Source organism: Dreissena polymorpha, chromosome 1 (assembly GCF_020536995.1).
Source record: "Dreissena polymorpha isolate Duluth1 chromosome 1, UMN_Dpol_1.0, whole genome shotgun sequence".
Taxonomy (NCBI): domain Eukaryota; kingdom Metazoa; phylum Mollusca; class Bivalvia; order Myida; family Dreissenidae; genus Dreissena; species Dreissena polymorpha.
Genome location: NC_068355.1, coordinates 35,120,080 through 35,139,320, shown reverse-complemented (window position 1 = coordinate 35,139,320; position 19,241 = coordinate 35,120,080). Strand labels below are relative to the sequence as shown.

At 33.9% G+C, this 19,241-nt stretch overlaps 1 long non-coding RNA gene across 3 annotated transcripts in view; it reads left to right on the top strand.

The window, feature by feature from the left end:
- Positions 1-19,241, top strand: part of LOC127876921 (uncharacterized) — a 119,513-nt gene that overhangs the window by 54,958 nt on the left and 45,314 nt on the right. The window lies entirely within an intron of this gene.

Here is a 19,241-nt window from a genome sequence, read left to right as displayed (position 1 = left end):
TTAATAAAAGAACCACAGCCTTTAAGTATTAACGCTCTGACGCTGACATCTTCTAAATTTATAGGTGCTCACACACTGTTTTGCTGTCGAGAGTTAAGTGTGAAACTGCTCTATCACTCAAGCCTTATCATTCGGGATCAAATTGTTTCATGCTGAATACGCAGTTAACATCGTTGCTAAACAAGCTGTAGTATCCCTTTTCATAACCAATAATTGAGTGATATTTTTTACCTGCGAGTCCTGCGTCCTGGATATGGGTTCCAAAACTGCATTGAACTTTCTAAAAATATATTGTTTAATATTTGGACTCATTCTTTTAATTCGGGGACTCATAGATTTGCAAGTTATCGAGTTCCAGGACTCAGATGAGAAAATTTGAAAAAATAGAACTGATAATTATCAAAATTAAAAGTTTTTTTTAGAGGTAACAGTGACCTTGACCCTTTCACCTAGTGACCCAAACTCATCCGTGTATAACTCATCAAGGTGCATGTATATATATGAAGTTTGAAAGTTGTAGGTGGAAGCACTTTGATTTTAAAACCTATGTTAAAGTTTCATATTAGAGGCAGGGTTTTTTTCTCTCCACTTTTTGGGAAGATAGCCCATGGCTTTGGAATTGGGAATTTTATCGGCATTTCATGAAATTGGGAAAATAAATTCATTAGCCTTTTTTCCACATGAAAAGTCCACTGATTAGGGAAATACTAAATTTGATATAACTCTTTATAATCATTCAAATTAAAAGAACAAAATCATATAATACTTTGTTAGATGTAATTGAATTGAAATTGAGATAAAATACGCATTAGACTTCTTTCTAAAAAAAAAAAAAAAAAATTTTTTTTTTTTTTTGGAAATTGGGAATTTTTATCCACATTTTGGGAAAAAGGTATACTTTTGGGATTGGGAACATAGCCAAATTTCGGCTATAAAATCGGGCCAAAAAAAACCCTTAGAGGTCACAGTGACCTTGAACTTTGACCTAGTTTGACCTAAACATGAATGTGGCGTGTAGAACTCATCAAGGTGCATCTACATATGAAGTTTCAAAGTTGTAGGTGAAAGAACTAAACTGATTTAGAGCCAATGTGAAGGGCGGGCGACGAGCTGGCTATGACAATATCTTGGATTTTCTCCGAAAACAGCCGAGCAAAGATCAGAGAATTGATTTATTGAACATCGAATTGAAGCAAAAAGGGTGCAATATTGTTTCTACTCTAAAATCTTGTATCAATGGAATTTAATAATTGTTGTTTAAGTTGGATCAAGTTTGGATTTGACCAAGACTGATTCCACAAAAATATGTTGTGGGTTATTTTGTTATTGAAACAAAATGCTACCAGTTTTGATCTTTTGAGTGCCACTTATTAGTGTTAATGCATTTCTGCCGATGTATATAATGCTTGTTGCTCTTTCGTGATGCTTTTATCATGACGCTACATGGAGGAATACAAAGGTAGAACTACCATACATTATCCATTATCCAATTCAAATTGAAATGCACATTGGATTTGTGTACTACTATTTGTGAATAAGACATAATGTTGTGAAATTAAAAATTATTATGTCAATTAATTGAACTATAAATTATCATAGGGAATTTTTTTTTTCAATCAAATGGATATAATACATTTAACAATCTATATTTATACCTTTCATTTCCACATCATCAATTGGGATTCATGGGACTGTGTTTGGCAGAAAAAGATATTCCCCAGTGACCTATTTCCGGTGACTAAAATAAAACAGTTGGCACAATCTCTGAACTAATCCCAACAATGCAGCAGTCATTGAAATTGAGATTTAAATCTACAAGCAAGTCGGGCTAGAACTATGGGAATTTGAACAAGCCCAAGTCAGATTTACTGGCCCAAACATTTTTGTTATACATGCAGATAAACATAACATAAAACATCCAAAGAAGCATTCATTTATTCAATCTTTAGAATACAATACAAATCTCTTATTAATTTCATCCTCATCCAAGTTAGCTTCCTCGTCATCTGAGCCAGCCTCTTTCGGATCCTGTAATAAGAAGAAATTAATTTCACACACGGTTTTCAATCAAATCACAATTATAAATATATACATAAAGTTTAGGTAAAAAATAGCAGTAAGTTATCCCATATATCCATGTGAAAGAGAGAGCAAACCTGAACCACCAGAAAATATATGCGCAATTAAGTGCCAGGTTATTCTACAAAAAGCCAGTTGACAAATGCGTCAATCACAGTTACCTCAGATTCGCATTCCTCAATGACGTTCTTGAATGACAACTGTTCGGCCATTACTCTCTGTTTCCCGAACGCCACGCAAAACATTTATTTTACATAATAGTAATCCGGGAATCACAAAACCATGCGCTTTATGCGCAGTAATCAAATTATCGGCTGATTGCCCAGCACGTGTGCGCAGTGTGTTAAAACATAAGTGGCTGTTGATTTAAGCGGCTCAAAACTTTGTTTACAAATATTGAAAATGAAAGTGGAACTTGTTTTCTGTTTAATGAATTGTACAAGAACGTCGGGCTTGTAATATTGGATTTCCTACAAGCCCGAAAGAAAAAATACTAGTTTTTTGCTGTCGGACTAGTGCGAATTTCGACGACTGATGCAGCATTAAATGATTTTCCTTTAAGCAACTATTTATTTGTCATTTAATCCATGCCAATTTTGTTTTTGTTTTGCCATTCAAGATATGTTTGTGCATGTAAACTGTAATAGTGTAAATAATATGCATGGGCAACCTAATTCAGGTGTAATCAAAGCATAGGGAGATGACTCCATTGAACTTGGCAATATAAGACTTACAGTGCTGTGTTAACACTACTAGTGCATTTGTCTGCTTCACTATGCAATTTATGTGGAACTTTTTTGAAGGGACCAAAACAGATGTCAGAATGCATGGAATATGGATACATTTGGACTATTTAAGTTGGAGTATGATTTTGAAATGCAGTTATACATGTTTCTTCCTAATTTTTGTTGTGTTTGTAGATACTGAGCTAAAATAGAGCTTAAACAATATGCGTGTAAAATCAACATTTTGTTTTTGTTTCAGATTGCAAACTAAGGGAGGAAATAATTAAGTTATACTCTGATGACTGATTATCGACATATTAAGACAAAAATATCAGCATATCTAAATTAATTCAAACAATTATGCAACATTAAACGATTTCATTTTAAAGATTTTTTTGATTCCCATTAAATCAATGTCAAAATAGTTTATTAACTACATGTTTAACCACTCAAAGCCAATAGCTCTATAAACACATGCAATAACTTTTATTACATGCCTGGTTTCCTTGCATCAAGATGTCACACTAGAAAGGGAGAGTACTCGATTGTAATAGGCATTACAATAGGCAACAAACTAATCTTATACATGTGATTCATATAAATGTAACTATTACAGGATTTGATACAATAACTGTCCAATCAGAACGGTGGTATTCCCACTGAACGCGCGTATATTGCCTGAGGCTATAATGGATGTATGTGCACTGCTCTTAGGCTAGAATCCATAAAGATTTCATGCAACATTTTCTGAAAATCCAGATAAAGTAAAAGTATTTTTAAAGAGTTGTTTTACCACTACAGAAGTGCAGCTTCACTTAGAAAGTATGTAGACATTTTAATTGCGAGGACTAATAAAGGCATGGAATATGGATACATTCGGATTATTTTAGTCCATTCAGGAATTTGACTTGAAACTTATGTAACTATTTTTTATACCACAAAATGGGTATATTAAATATTCTAGTCTGATCGGGATATAGATTAATCCAACCTCACGGCATATTCACATTTTTCAGGGATTTGTTAATGAAATGGAAGTGACATATACATGTGTACGAGTAATGCCAGACCAAGGGAGACCACTCAAAATTAAAAATTGTAACAAACTTTTCTGTTTGTCGAGTAATTATAAGTTAATCTGAGATTTTCCATTCACTTCATGGAATTTTAGAAGTTCTTAATGTTTTTATAAAACTGAGATACATACTGCATATACTTTTAAACATGAACTTAAGAAATGAACATGTCTTAAACATGCTTTATTGTTGGTGGTAAATTTATGGATTTAATGAAATACACATTCAAAATAATTTAACCCAGTTATAATACAGGTGATAAATAACAGGCTTGATAATGACTTGATAAGTGCTCAGACCAACTTGCAACTAACAAGACTGCAATGAAATATTGACTATATTTACAATGTTCAACCCAAATTTTGAACACAGACAGTAACTAATATGGACTCATTCTCCATTGGGTTAAAACCGAAAACACATGTTTATTAAAACTTTTTTCCTGTGTTACCAAAACATGACCCGCAACACACATTTGACAGAAGACAATGACTGGTCACAATATTCCGTATCTAAGAATGTTAACCTCAGTAATGTCTTCAGTTCAGCATGCAATCAGTGATGGGGCTGCATGCCACTGAGACAGCGGCTGTTATTGATATCAATTAGTGCTGCAACAATACGCCAAAAACCGTATTGCAATATATTGTCAGTTCAAAAACCCGTATTGCAATATATCGCAATATATTGCTAACTTGTACCAAAATTATAACTTGCCAATTACCCAATAATCCCAGAAATTCCAATTTTAAAGCAAATTCTGGTAAATATTTACTATAAATGTGCTCAAGAATAATAAGAAACACAAACATTCGCAAATTTTCTTAAGTATCAAAAACATTTTTGCAATTGTTACTATTTAAAGATGTGATGAAATAACGTCCAACCGGGGCGTTTTTCCCACTGAACACACGTAATTCAGCTGACGTGATGTTTCCGTTTTTATACAACACAAAATACACCCATACTTTCCATGCGACGTTCTACATGTCTGTATAATTTTCGCGCGCTTTTTATTGAGACAAAGGATAAAGCACTTTTTATTTGACGCTATAATTTTTTATTGTCGCGTTAGCATTCAAATTTGGAAGCGTGTTTCCGAAATTCGGATTACAAATAATGCTCTAATCAGAATCGAATGAAACATTTACAGCTGTGCGCAATTAATTCAACGATAATCTGTTCAAAAGCATCGAGTGAATGCTCCCATGTAACAACGCTACTCTGTATAATACACTTTTTAGAATGCTTTTTTACGTAAAAAATAATTTACACTGCTTTGTTTTGTTTACCTTTTTATCATTATTTCGGATGGCTTTTCTGGACGAAATGTGAATGAATTTTTGTAAAATTTTCGTACCGGTATGATGAAAATCATATCGCAATACAATATGCGGATTGCGTATTGCGATATATACCGATATACCCTAAAATCAATGTAATCTTACCTGATTCTTGACTTGACAACTATCCCAGGCACTGTCACTTCCACCTAAACAGTATGTTGGTCAGTATAGGATAAAGTGTTTGGATTGAGTTACAGTCCCACTGCACACTTTACAACTGTTTCATCTACAATCACTTTCACCTCAACATGAGGGAGGTTAGGACATGTCCAGTGTCTAGCTTGAATAATATTAAAAATTTTCTGTAGCTTATCGGTACTAGACACTATTCCAACCACAGTCACTTCCACCTAGACAGTTTGGATATCAGTACATGTCCAGTGTCTGACTCGAGTTTTCTGTTGCTCACTAAATAACTATCCCAACCACTGTCACTTCCACCTAGACAGTTTGGATGTCAGTACATGTCCAGTGTCTGACTCGCGTTTTCTGTTGCTCACTAAATAACTATCCCAACCACTGTCACTTCCACCTAGACAGTTTGGATGTCAGTACATGTCCAGTGTCTGACTCGAGTTTTCTGTTGCTCACTAAATAACTATCCCAACCACTGTCACTTCAACCTAAACAGGAGGGGCCAGTATTCCCAACCACTGTCACTTCCACCTAAACAGGAGGGGCCAGTATTCCCAACCACTGTCACTTCAACCTAAACAGGAGAGGCCAGTATTCCCAACCACTGTCACTTCAACCTAAACAGGAGGGGCCAGTATTCCCAACCACTGTCACTTCCACCTAAACAGGAGGGGCCAGTATAGTGTAGTGTTCAGCTTGAGTAACAGTTTCTGCTGGTCATTATATAACTGTGCCAACAACAGTCTCGTCCACCTATAAGACAGGATGGAGTTCCATGAATGTACAGCGTCTGGCTCAAGTTATATTTCTCTTGCCTAAATGTTTGAGCTCCTTGGTTGCCAAAGTGTCCTCTGTACATCAACTGTGTATACAAAACAGAAAAATAATTACTTCATGAATTATTTCCCAAAAAAAGGTACACAACTCTGTGAATACATATATAATTAATGCTTTAATACCTAAACACCCTACACATTTTCAAATTATTTTTGAACAACGTCTTATTGAAACCAACTTACCAACATTGCTACCTGAACAACATCTAATTGAAACCAACTTACCAACATTGCTACCTGAACAGCATCTAATTGAAACCAACTTACCAACATTGCTACATGTGAACAACATCTAATTGAAACCAACTTACCAACATTGCTACCTGAACAACATCTAATTGAAACCAACTTACCAACATTGCTACCTGAACAACATCTAATTGAAACCAACTTACCAACATTGCTACCTGAACAGCATCTAATTGAAACCAGCTTACCAATATTGCTACCTGAACAACATCTAATTGAAACCAACTTACCAACATTGCTACCTGAACAACATCTAATTGAAACCAACTTACCAACATTGCTACCTGATTGTTTTCGGGAGGTAAAGGGGAGAGTGCTTTCATCATAACTCCCCCTCCGATATATTTCAATGTTTTATTAGAAGTTAATTATATCTTATAATAAAACTGAAACCATATAACAGTTATCTCGCTCATATACATGTTAGTTGCTATGTCTGCTTTACAAGACAAAGATACGGGATATAGAAGTAACGACATATATACAATTGCGATTGTTTTTGAATGGTTTTTAAATGAAGCTGAAAGAAAATACATGCGTTTTGTGTGTTCATTGGCTATTCAAGAGCAATATAAATATTGCATTTATCACCTACTCTATTTTACTATCAATAGAGCCATGAAAACACCTCATTACTTTTTTCATTATTGAAATATATGGTATGCTACTATTTGATTAACAAACAGTTTTGTTTGATGCATTCAAATCACACTTTCATAGCCGCTTCATGCAACATAGGTCTTATGGCGTTTTGGCTGCCCCAGCTCATGCTCAGCCTGCACATTTGCGCAGTCTGGTCACTTCCTCATGCTCAGCCTGCACATTTGCACAGTCTGGTCACTACCTCATGCTCAGCCTGCACATTTGCGCAGTCTGGTCACTAGCTCATGCTCAGCCTGCACATTTGCACAGTCTGGTCACTAGCTCATGCTCAGCCTGCACAGTCTGGTCAGAGGTGAAGCTATCTCCTATAAAATCACTCAAAGCTGTTATGGTTTCATTATGTATCTCCTGACCAGACAGCAAGATGCGTAGGCCAGGTGGCTATAGCTATGATGGGCGGGTATGGCATAAGACCCATTTTTACATGACGCAGGTCTTTAAAAATCTTATTGCTTACTGTTAATGGCACATTTAAGCACAATGTTTTTCAATATAAAATTGAATTCAAAGAAAGAATTGAAAGCAAAACTGTGTTTATCAATAGTCAATTAAGACTTCCCCTGGCAATTTAGTGTCTGAGTACAGACCCGGAAATTCTGTAACGCATAATTGTAACTGGGCCACACTTTGTGCCTATGTCGTTCGAATATGGAGGGAGTAGTCCATTCAAAGTATTTCTCTCAAATCAACCACTAAAATATTTGAATGTATTCAATGGTGTCTGCTGGTGCTGTGAATAGGTCATTTATGGTGAAAAAATGGGTATTTAAAAACCAATTTAAGGTGTTGTTCATTTACCCTAATTGTTACAAAAAAAATAACAATACAATTTATTCCAAAGCCGATGTTGGTGTGGTGTGATATAGTTCTTAATTAATGTATTGTGTTATAGAATTCATTTTAGAAGTTCTGACTTACATATATTTTCCGTATCAGTAACCAGCGCTTTTGCCAACCAGTGACTGCGCATGCGCAAAAAAATCCCGATTGTAAACTATAACAATTAACTAGTCTATCACATAAATAGAATGATGAATAGTGCACACACATCTAGACCTTTGCATAAAGACACACTCTTTCTGAATTTGAGCACAGGGAAAAGTCTCGATATTTTTTTACTATATACTATATATACTAACAAGAGATACAACTAGCCACAATATCAGTCAACACGGGTTTGCAACAATTATTTTTCTGAATTTAACCCTTGAAAAAACATTAAGACCTCAGTCACCTATGATTGCGTGCGATTTCTGATAGTATTTGAAAATACTATGAATTATTTCGTAGGAGTATTACTTTATCTTACCATTAACTATGATTTTGTCTGGTTTTAAAACCATACAATGATATACATTGTAATTGTATGCCTGTTCCGCTCTGTTTACTCCTAGTAGATATTAATTTTCTTAAAATTGAATTTTATCAAATGTTTTGTGCACTTTTTTCAGCTTGTGCATTTTTTACTAATAACATTCACATTTTATCATGCTCTGATAAAATATGGTAATTGAAATATTGATCAGACCAACAGTATTTATGTATACATGTATTTTGAAATAAAATGTTTGCATAGTTAATTCAACTGAATTTTACATTTCTATATACTCTCTCTTTTTAATTTTCAGAACTCATCATGAAGATGACTGTTAGAGTCCACCTACCAGCTCAGTGTGGTTAAATTTAGCTGTCTGCCCCCTACCATTTGGAGCCACAGTGTATTTGTTACTTGTTGTACTGTTGAATGTCAATAACAATTTTAAATAAAAATTAAACGTCTTTAACAGACAGCGTTTTATATTTACTTCTTTATGTTGAAATCACCTATATTAAGAGTAAACGTATTGATATATGACCGTTCATTGTACACTGACTTCTTGTGGCCGAAGCCACCCCCCCTTCGCATTTGTTTAATAGAACAAATTGTGTGCCACCCCAGTTATGTCCGCTCTGGAACCGGCCCTGTATAGTATATAGTAAAAATTGAGTGGGTTATGTTGTTGTTGTTGTTGTAAGATTCCCCTGTTGAATTATAGGAGTACCCAAGGTGTAGATCTTGTAGTTCTGCCCTTGGTAGTTTGAGGTTTGCGGCCTCTGGTTGTGTCAGATGCTGTCGCACAGAATGAGGCCATCCTTAAAAAATTGTTTGTTTAACATAACCCGACCCAGGTAAATTTTGGTGGGTAGGTAGGTAGGGATTTAATTTATTTTTTAGTAATTTTTTTTTCTGACATTGAACTATGACATATACCAAACTGAAAGGTAATTATCAAATAAAGCTCCAAGTCTTCTGCCTCTGGTAAAGATTTTTCTGCACCGTCCGTATCACCGCACGTGTTTTCGTAAGTTTATTTTTTTCAATAAAGAACTTCGAAAATATAATATAATTGACGAAAAATACTTTATCTGAAAACGACAGTCCGTAAATTGTACGCATTTTGCACATGAAATAAAATGTGCATATCGTTTGACTTCAGAAAATGAAAACAAGTAACCTTGCAAATACGTAATTAATATACTATTTGGTTGACATATTACTTTACAATAGCATAGTTTGTGAGTAAAAAAACAACAAAGTAATTATAACATTTTAATTTCAATCAAGAACAGAAAGGTGCAACATCTTCGACATGTAACTAATTATTTAATTATCATCCTTTAATTCAGATCCATAGTCGGTAGAAATTTGTAAAGTGATCAGCTTAAAAATAATTTATTGAGTGTTATGCTTCTTTTCATTTGTTTATTTTTTATACGACTTTTGCCATCGACCATTATATTGTAGGCAGACGACAATATCAACTGTGTATTCCATTATCTGCGCATGAATGACCCAATATTACCCGATAGTGAACTCAATGTTGATTGGCCAGCTACCATATGCGCTTCAAATTGTTCATGGAAACAAACAGAAAAATAGTTTTAAAAAACACTCCGGATTAAAATGGCGGATGTTTTCAATGAAATTTAACGAGATTTTAAGCATATTCGCAAATTATATTTTTCTTGAGCCAAATTCGCTATACTGTCGCAAATGGCGAACTACAGCGCGAGCCCTGTAATAGTGAGCATTTATTCCAATAATAACACGTTCGCAGTACTCGCACTGTCGTTCGCCATTTGATTTATTTTCGAAAATATTGAGACTTTGGCAGAAGAAAAATCTAAATTGCGAAAATCTAGTAAAATTTCGTTGAAAACATCCGCCATTTTAATCCGGACTGGTTTTCTATATTTGTCTCTTTGTTTCAATGAAAGTGTTCTCAATTCGAACAGTTAACGAAACCCGGTCTGTATCCGATTAGACATTGCTTGACCTTATTGTTAATGAAGTGCAAATGGTAGCTAGCCAATCAGCATTGAGCTCGCTTACAATGACATGACGTTGTCGAATGAAGCGTGAGGATGGGTGGAGCTATCAGATAATATTGGGTCATTCATGCACAGATGTTGTATAATTTGAATACACATTTAATATCGCCGTCTGCCTCCAAAAAAGCGACTGGTCAGAAAGTGGTATAAAGAGATAAGCAGATGAAACAAAAACGTATCAATACCCGTCAATAAATATTTCTAAGCTGACCACTTTTTATCTTTCTACCGAATATTTACCGATCTGAATTAAAGAGTGATAATTAAACAATTAGTTATATGCCGATAATATTACACATCTCTGCCGATTGCCGAATAGAATTGAACGGGGATAATTGATTAATTTGTTTTTTACTCCCAAACTATCCTAAACGACAGCAGCGTATTTTAATTAAAGGGATACAAGAAAAACAGGAGCGGTTTAATCGTATTTAAAGTATAATTAATTGCATTTGCATATGTCAAATAAATAGGGGACTCAAATAAATACCGGTACACGTTTTGTTCATTGCTATTCTAGATATCCTTGAAAGAGCATTCAATTAAATGACGCAAATAACCGAAAAGGATAAAAAGCGGAAAGGAAAAATTTAGCAGAAAGAATTTTTGGCGAGCAAAAAACAATTTTTTTTGGAAAGTAACAAAATTCAGTCGGGCGGATTTTAGTGGGTCGCTCGGGTTATGCCAAACAAAAGAATTTTTAAGGATGGCCTGAACGTATCCTCACAATCACAGAGGTATATATGTGCGCGAAAAAAACATGCCTTTGTACATTATATCAAGTTGCCGGATGTTAAAAAGTGTCTATCACCATAAAATGTAAAAGAAATCCGGTACACTGACTTAAAGTATAATACGGAACGACGGATAGGCACAATAAAATAGATATATACAAAGTTTTTTCGTCTGGTGTGCCGCTATTAAGGATGTTCGATCGTTTTGTGATTTTTTTAAAAATATCCAGAATGCTATAATTTTTTGTAGGGTGATTAATGGATATGTATCTGAAGTAAATATCAAATAAAAAAGGGGGGTCACCGTGAATAATTTTGAGATATTGACGGTTTTTAAATGCCATGTGCGTTTGAGAAAAGGTCATTTTTGCGGGGAATAAAATTGGGGGTACGGTAAAACGTTTGTGTGTAAAACATTTAAAATGGACTAGTAGTATTGAGATTGTATTAGATCAGCAACTGTAACATTTGTATTATCATACTGAACACATTTAAAACCAAAAATATTGGAAATGGTAAAAAGTAATGAGACATAAGTATGACTAGTTTTTTGTTTGTTTTGAACTTTTTATTGCACAGTTCAAAAATCGATGACATACAATACAGATACAAATTTCTGTTGATGTAATTTTCATATTCATTTGAAGTTCTCAATAATTAAAGTAAACTAGCTTAGCATAAAAATGAAGTTAAGAAATTGATAGGTCACCGTGAATTTTTTTTTGGCTACAGACCTTTTAATATGGACTTAATTTCAAAAATATAATTACTCACATTGTAATAGTAATTAAAACAAATCTTTATAATAACTGCTCCATAACAAATAAAGTTATCAACTGAAATTTGATACACGTAGAAATATTTATTATATACATACTTATGGAAATATTTCAGATGTAACACATGAAAAAAAACATGTTGATGTTCAAATAAACATCTTTAATTACCCCACCCACCTGTTACCCATGTTTAGTACAGTCCGTGGGCACCCCCCGTGTGCAAAAAAGAATGAAAGCTAATTTATATATCAATTTTTAGGTAAATGTCTGAAGTGTCAGAAAATTTTGGGTGGACGTGCCGCGTGATGGTACGGTTTTTGTATTATGTAATTGTGTTTGGTTGCCATGGTAACAGTTTCGAAATACTTCTATTTCCAGTTTAAGTGCTAAAAAGGTCCCATAATCGTTTTTTTATTCTGGGTTTATGATATTAAATTACTTTATCACAAAAATATTTTAAATGAGATCACACACACGCTATTAATGATGGTAAACTGTACTAGTATTCTGATAAATTGAAATTGGGATAGCATTCAAATTACTGTTGACTATTGCATACGTTTATGATATAGGAGACACACTTTTATCATAAGTAAGGTTTCAAATATTAGATTGACAAAGAATCAATGGGGTTAATTAATTAGTTATTGCATATTTATAACAAATGTGTGTAACAGATAAAAGTAAATGGTTGTATAATGATCAACTTGTAATTACAATATAAAACTATGGAAGAATACAATACTTCATTTATCAAAGGTATGATTAATGCAAACCATAGCTTGTGTACATAACTGAGCTGTTATCAAATTCGACTAAGAGCCATGTACACACATTACATTTTACACCATAAGCTTAATACAATACAAATACATTGCTTTCAAGCTATAATCAATGTAAAATTTACATATCAACATTGTGCATGTACTACACATTTGCACTGAATATATGACAAACATGAGTACATATGTAACAGAGTCAGTCAAAATATATGATATATAGCATTATATTTTTTGCATTCTAAATAATCAAAATACAAAAAAAGAAATATAACTTGAGTCACCAACAGTCGGTCGTCATTATTAAAGACTATATATATAACTTAATATTTATAACATAGAAGAAGATGTTTAAAGGAAAAGTTAACGCACGCACGACGGACACAGGATCATGACATAAGCCCTGCTGGCCTTTGGCCAGTGGAGCTAAAAATAACATTGAATACAATAAGCGGGGCAATAATGTTTCACACACCATCTGTGGTTTAATGCACTGCCAAAAATATCTTACAACTTAGGTGAAACATGAGAAATACAACTGACATAAGAATCACAACATCGAGAAGGAAAAACAATTTCATAGCTAATCTATATACAAGATGCAAATTACAATTGGTTAGATGTCAGGCAACAAATAACTCGCTATTGCACATATTATTTTCTCTGATTTTGTTACTCTGATTTGTCCGTTTGTAACCTCTGACAGGGGGCTCCTCAAACCACTCAGTCCGTTTCTTTTTGATTCAATACTCAAATGTTTAAGTTGCAATCCACTTCCTGCAACTTTCCTTGTAACACCTTGACTTATAACTTATATGATTTTATATTTGGTAATATTTCCTTTAACATTTTTAAGTATCTAAAAAGCCACAAATATTTTGCTGAAACTCAAACATTTTTCCACAAGTATGGACAGCATGGAGCAACACTTTACAATCAAATACACTCTATGTTATGCCCAACTAAAATTTCTGGTGAAAATTTCTGTAAGAATGTTATAAAACTTGTCAATGCAGATTTGATGGGGACAGCTGTTACTTTATGTCCCTTAACAAGCATAGAGTCGCCAACAACTGTCACTCCAGTTATTTCTGACGCTTTCAAGGACATCTTCTTCTCAGGCATCACATATGTTGAAAACTGACCAGTTGAATGCACTGCAGCTATCTGAATTATGTGAGAAGTACGCTCTGAAAAAACAAAACAAAAATTTTACATAGAAATTGCACAAAATCCATTTTAGCTCCATTAATCAGAGAGCCTTGGGTCGCTCGCCCTAGTACAATGTAAACTTCTTAAAATACTTTTGCAGAGTTTAAAATAAACATAAAAGGGAAAAACATTGCCCCCCCCCCCTCCCCAGGACAGGACTTATTTTGAAGCTTAATTTGAACAATCGTAGAAGAGGTTCCTTTACATCCATTCTCTATGCATTGTGGTTTAAGAGAGTTTTTCAGTGGAAGGGTTATTGATCGGAAACAATTTTCACACTTATTGTGATCTTGACCTTTCACCAAGTGACCATAATTTAAATAGGTGTTATATACTGTCCAATCCCTATGCACATGGAAAGTAAAAAGCCAATCCGTGAGAAAGTTGACAAATTATTGATCGGAAACTAAATGATCTACCGACAGACCATTATCCAGCAAAACAATACTAACTCTCTCTTCAGAGGGGGGGGGCATAATAACTGTTATTATAAAAATTGAAAAGCTCTTTTCTTCGATTCATGGATATATCAAAGTAAGTTTTTGGCATCTTATTTATTTATAAATCTGAAGAAGCGAAGAGAAGAGTGTTTAAATTCTTAAATGATGCACAATAATATACTATAGCCAGTTGTGGGTAATGTAACATTGCATCATCTAAGTGGTATTTACTATCATTTTATCAATACAGATTAAGAATGATTTATTATATGAAAGCAAAATGAGAAATTAGTCTGAACATAACTCTTGTTGCAATTCAATCATATGCTAGGTTGACCAACAATTGACACAATATCTCACATCGAGTTACACAGCAGTAGCAGGTTGAATTATGTTACACATGTAAGTAAATATGTATATTTTTTAATAGAAGTTGAATTTTTGAGATTTAGAGTACCTAAATACCTGAATTGGACCAAGATAAACATCTGTATGTGCAACACTGTGAATAAGGAATTTGTTAAAAATAAACTTTACCTAACCCTCTTGTTTCCAAATCAAAGAAAACAAATTCCTTCCCAGTAGTGTCTAGCCCTGCTGGACCAGGCTTGGGTACAGGTGGGGGTAAAGTTGTAACTTCAACATCTTGGTCCTCTATGTTTGAACAGTATGTTGGTCCCGCTCGTACTTCTTGCACTGTCCTTTAAATGCCTGAACAGGAAAACAGAATTTCAAATTGGAAAATGTGCTTGCACCTTCATGGGTTATCTCCAATTTTTATTTAAAGAAATGATTACACAGCACATTAATGCTTTTACAATAATCAATTTACAAACATTAGCATATGCTTTAAAATGTGCCTACTACTTTGCATATATATAATTGATGGATCTATTGAAACAATCTCAAACAAGAAATGTGTCCACACGACACGGATGCCCCATATTTCAACTTTGTAACAATATAAAAAATAATCCATACAATTGTAAGAAACCCAGGATTCCACATGGCCATGTTCGAACTTGGTCTAGACACAGCTTCTGACCAAGTTTGGTGAAGATCGGATGAAAACTATTTGAATTAGAGAACAGGCACGAAAAGTATGACGGGCTGACCGACCGACCCACAGACAGTTCGAAAACTAAGTCCCCAATTTGGGGCATACACATGAAGAATACTGTGTTTTAAAAATAAAATGCCCATAATTAAAAATACCGTTCCAGTTTTTAGTCTTATGCGTCGCTGTTTTGCTGCACGAGCAACAGCTATAGCCTTTCTTTTTTGTGCTGAAGGTCACGGGGAAGGGCCAGTTTCGATGTGAAAGTCCCAGGTGAAACACCCAGTTTATGATTTACCTGAAACAGATTGCAGTAAATGACAGAACAGTTTACAATCCACAATGCTAGAACATGCTTATGCGGAATAAAATAATATGATTTAATGTCAATAATTTACAAAAGTTTCATAATTTTATAAGACCTAGAGATCTACATACACACAAATAATAATTAATTTAAGCCCTTTATTTTCAAAACCAATACGTATTTGACGAATTGAGAATATTTATGTTTTGTAAACTTGCAAAATTTCATTTTTATTACCGGTATTAATAAATAGGGCTCCAGGAAGAAAATAAACTTATGTCACTTTAACCCTTTCAGTGCGGGAACCGAATTTTGAAGGCCTGTGCAAACAGTCTGGATCCAGATGAGACGCCACAAAACGTGGCGTCTCATCAGGATCCAAACTGTTTGCTATTCTGATAGTAATCTTTGAAAAAAATCGAAGAAAATGCTCATTTTAGAAATTTAGCAGACGTCATTTTAGCAGATGACAAATTTCCCAGCATGCAAAGGGTTAAAATATACATGTTTAACTAAGGACAACCAATGAACCATTCACATTCTACTGTAATTGTGTTTACTGGCAGTAAATGATTTATCAGACAAAATATGAAGGAAAAATATAGCAAGTACAATATAAAAAAAATGTATGCATGTAGACTACACAGGAATTACATGTACTTTGAGATAACTATCTGAATGTATTCAAAAGTAATTTAGACAATAAATCATGATATAATGCACCAATGTACCAAAAAGACAAAAAAGTCTTACCTAATGCAAGCTTTGTGTTCATGTCATAAACTCTGTCATGTTTCCGTCCAGAAGCCACATTATTGATGGCACCACAATTGCTACACTGTATTTCCAAAACACATGCCTGTCCGAAATCCCTGCTTCCTGGGTGTGTATAAAACGCGGCATTTAGCGCAGACTGCAAATTGCAGGCTGCGTTATCGGGCCATAAAACGCAGCCAATATAGACATCGTTGCAGTCAATATAGATATCGTTGGAAAACGCAGGCAATATAGACAAAGAAGGAATACGCAGACGATATGCAATATAGTTTATGTGCTATATTTAACTAATTAATTTATTGCATTTCGGTGAATTTATGAACCGTGGACATTCTAAAATGAATGTGCTATATTTAACTAATTAAATACTTGTAAGTTGTATTGCATTTCGTTGAATTTATGAACCAAGAACATTCTAAAAATGAATATCAGTCAATTTGAAGTTGAATATTGATACCGGGAGGTTTATTTTACAAGATGTATACGATATATAAATAAAAAAAAATATAAAGTTGTAATAAAAAAAATATGACTGTATATACACATTTCATTGCGTGAAACTTATTCGAATAATAGGAAATTCTACTTTAAATTAAGAGCGATGGTTATCCCTATTTGTTTAAAATAATGAAATATTAAAGCTTTATACGTTTTAAACTCATTAACGAATACGCAGCTTTGAGCGCAGACAATATATAAAAAGGAAGAAAACAGATTAGGTCAATGTTTCGCGATGATGGGCAAAATTTATTTTAAATACAAACTATCTAGCATTTAAGCCGTTGAACTAATGAAATTGTATTGAGAATTTATTTATATGAATTTAGGAACCTAGATGTTTTGTATCAAGATGAAGACATACTAATGTGTTTTTATGAGCACAATTGAATAATTAAAATTGAGATAATATAATTATATAACTGTATGTATATTTAATGTATGTATAGATTAAACGCAATGTTGTTTTCATCGAAGCCAATATGGACATCGCTGCAAATTGCAGGCTGCCTTATCGGCATAAAACGCAGCCAATATAGACATCGTTGCAGTCAATATAGATATCGTTGGAAAACGCAGCCAATATAGAAATAGAAGGAAAACGCAGCCAATATAGACATAGAAGGAATACGCAGCCAATATGGAAATAGAAATCAAAAACTTGTGAAATTTTAAAATGACTGACTCTGTATCAATAATTCGAAGGTTTTATTTAACATTATATGTATGAAAGTATATAAAGTCCATATTATTGTAAAACTTTTAACCTAATATATTTTCAATCGGAATATCGAACAAGTTGAATTTAATCTTCAAAGCACACAAATGTAAACGAGTTTTAATAAAAGAATACTAATTTGTATTAAAAATTATTTTATTAATGAAATACACATTTTACACATTTTATTGCTTTCAAATTATTTAAATAATTAGATTTCTACTTGAAATGAAATGCGTAAGCAGGAAGGCAGCTGACAGCGCAGCATATATATATATATGGTAAACGCAGCTTTTAGCGCAGCCTATGTAGATATGGAGGCAAACTAATTGGGCAGGTTTCGCGCGGGTGGTCATTATTTATATTAAATGATGAAATATAAAAGCATTATACGTTTCGAACTCAGTAGAGCAATAAAGAATTGGATTGTACCTTGTTTTGTGTTATCATCCATAAATTAATCCTCATCCAAGGGAGAAAATGGAGCAAGCATATTTCTGACACGTGAAAAAGTTTCATTTTGCCATGTTTGCTTGTTAGAATTGAAGAACGATATGAGAAGCTTAAGAATAAACAAAAGACCGTTTGAAAGGAGTGTTAAACATGTTAAACCAGGGGTCTGTTACAGTGTCTGTCCGATTATCCTTTATTGTGGGATAGTGCGTTCGAAAAAGGTGCGAAACTTGTCAACTTAATATACAAATATAATGAATGTGACACCTGTTGACTAACTTCTCAATATTTGACATTTGTAGACGTTCGAAGGACGCCGGTCACCGGGGTTTTAACTGCACTTAATTGGTCTGAAGGCTTATGTATCTTATGTTCGTAGATATGTCTGTGTAGTTATGAAAATGGAGGTCTCACAAATTTAATAAATTAGTAATTCATTTGCACGTTATGTAAACGCCTCTGTTACTCAACAAATATAAGCAAAATATGAGCAATGCAAATATGTTTAAAATAATTTCTTTTCCATAATTCTATCAGCAACAACAATAATAGTAAAACAATAACAAGAGATTTCCTTTAAACAGAATAAACAATACTAGCGGAAAGTGTCGTCCAAATTAGCCTGTGCGGCTATACAACAACAATAAAAGTGAAAAAACAAAATAGCAATCAACAAAAAAAAGCAATAACCAAAACACCAGCCAATAGAATCACAATATAAACAATGCAATTTCTTAGTACATGTACTGTGCAGTCCGCACATGCTAATCAGAGTCGACAGTCTCCGCCCAAACTGGATTTCCGCTAAGAAGAGACTTCGTTTAAACAGAATATACAATACAAGCGGAAAGTGTCGTCCAAATTTGCCTGTGCGGACTGCACAGCAACAACAATAAAAGAGAAAAAACAAAATAGCAAACAACAAAAGCACAAGCCAATGTAATCACAATATAAACGATGCAATTTCTTAGAACTGTGCAGTCTGCGCAGGCTAATTAGAGTCGAC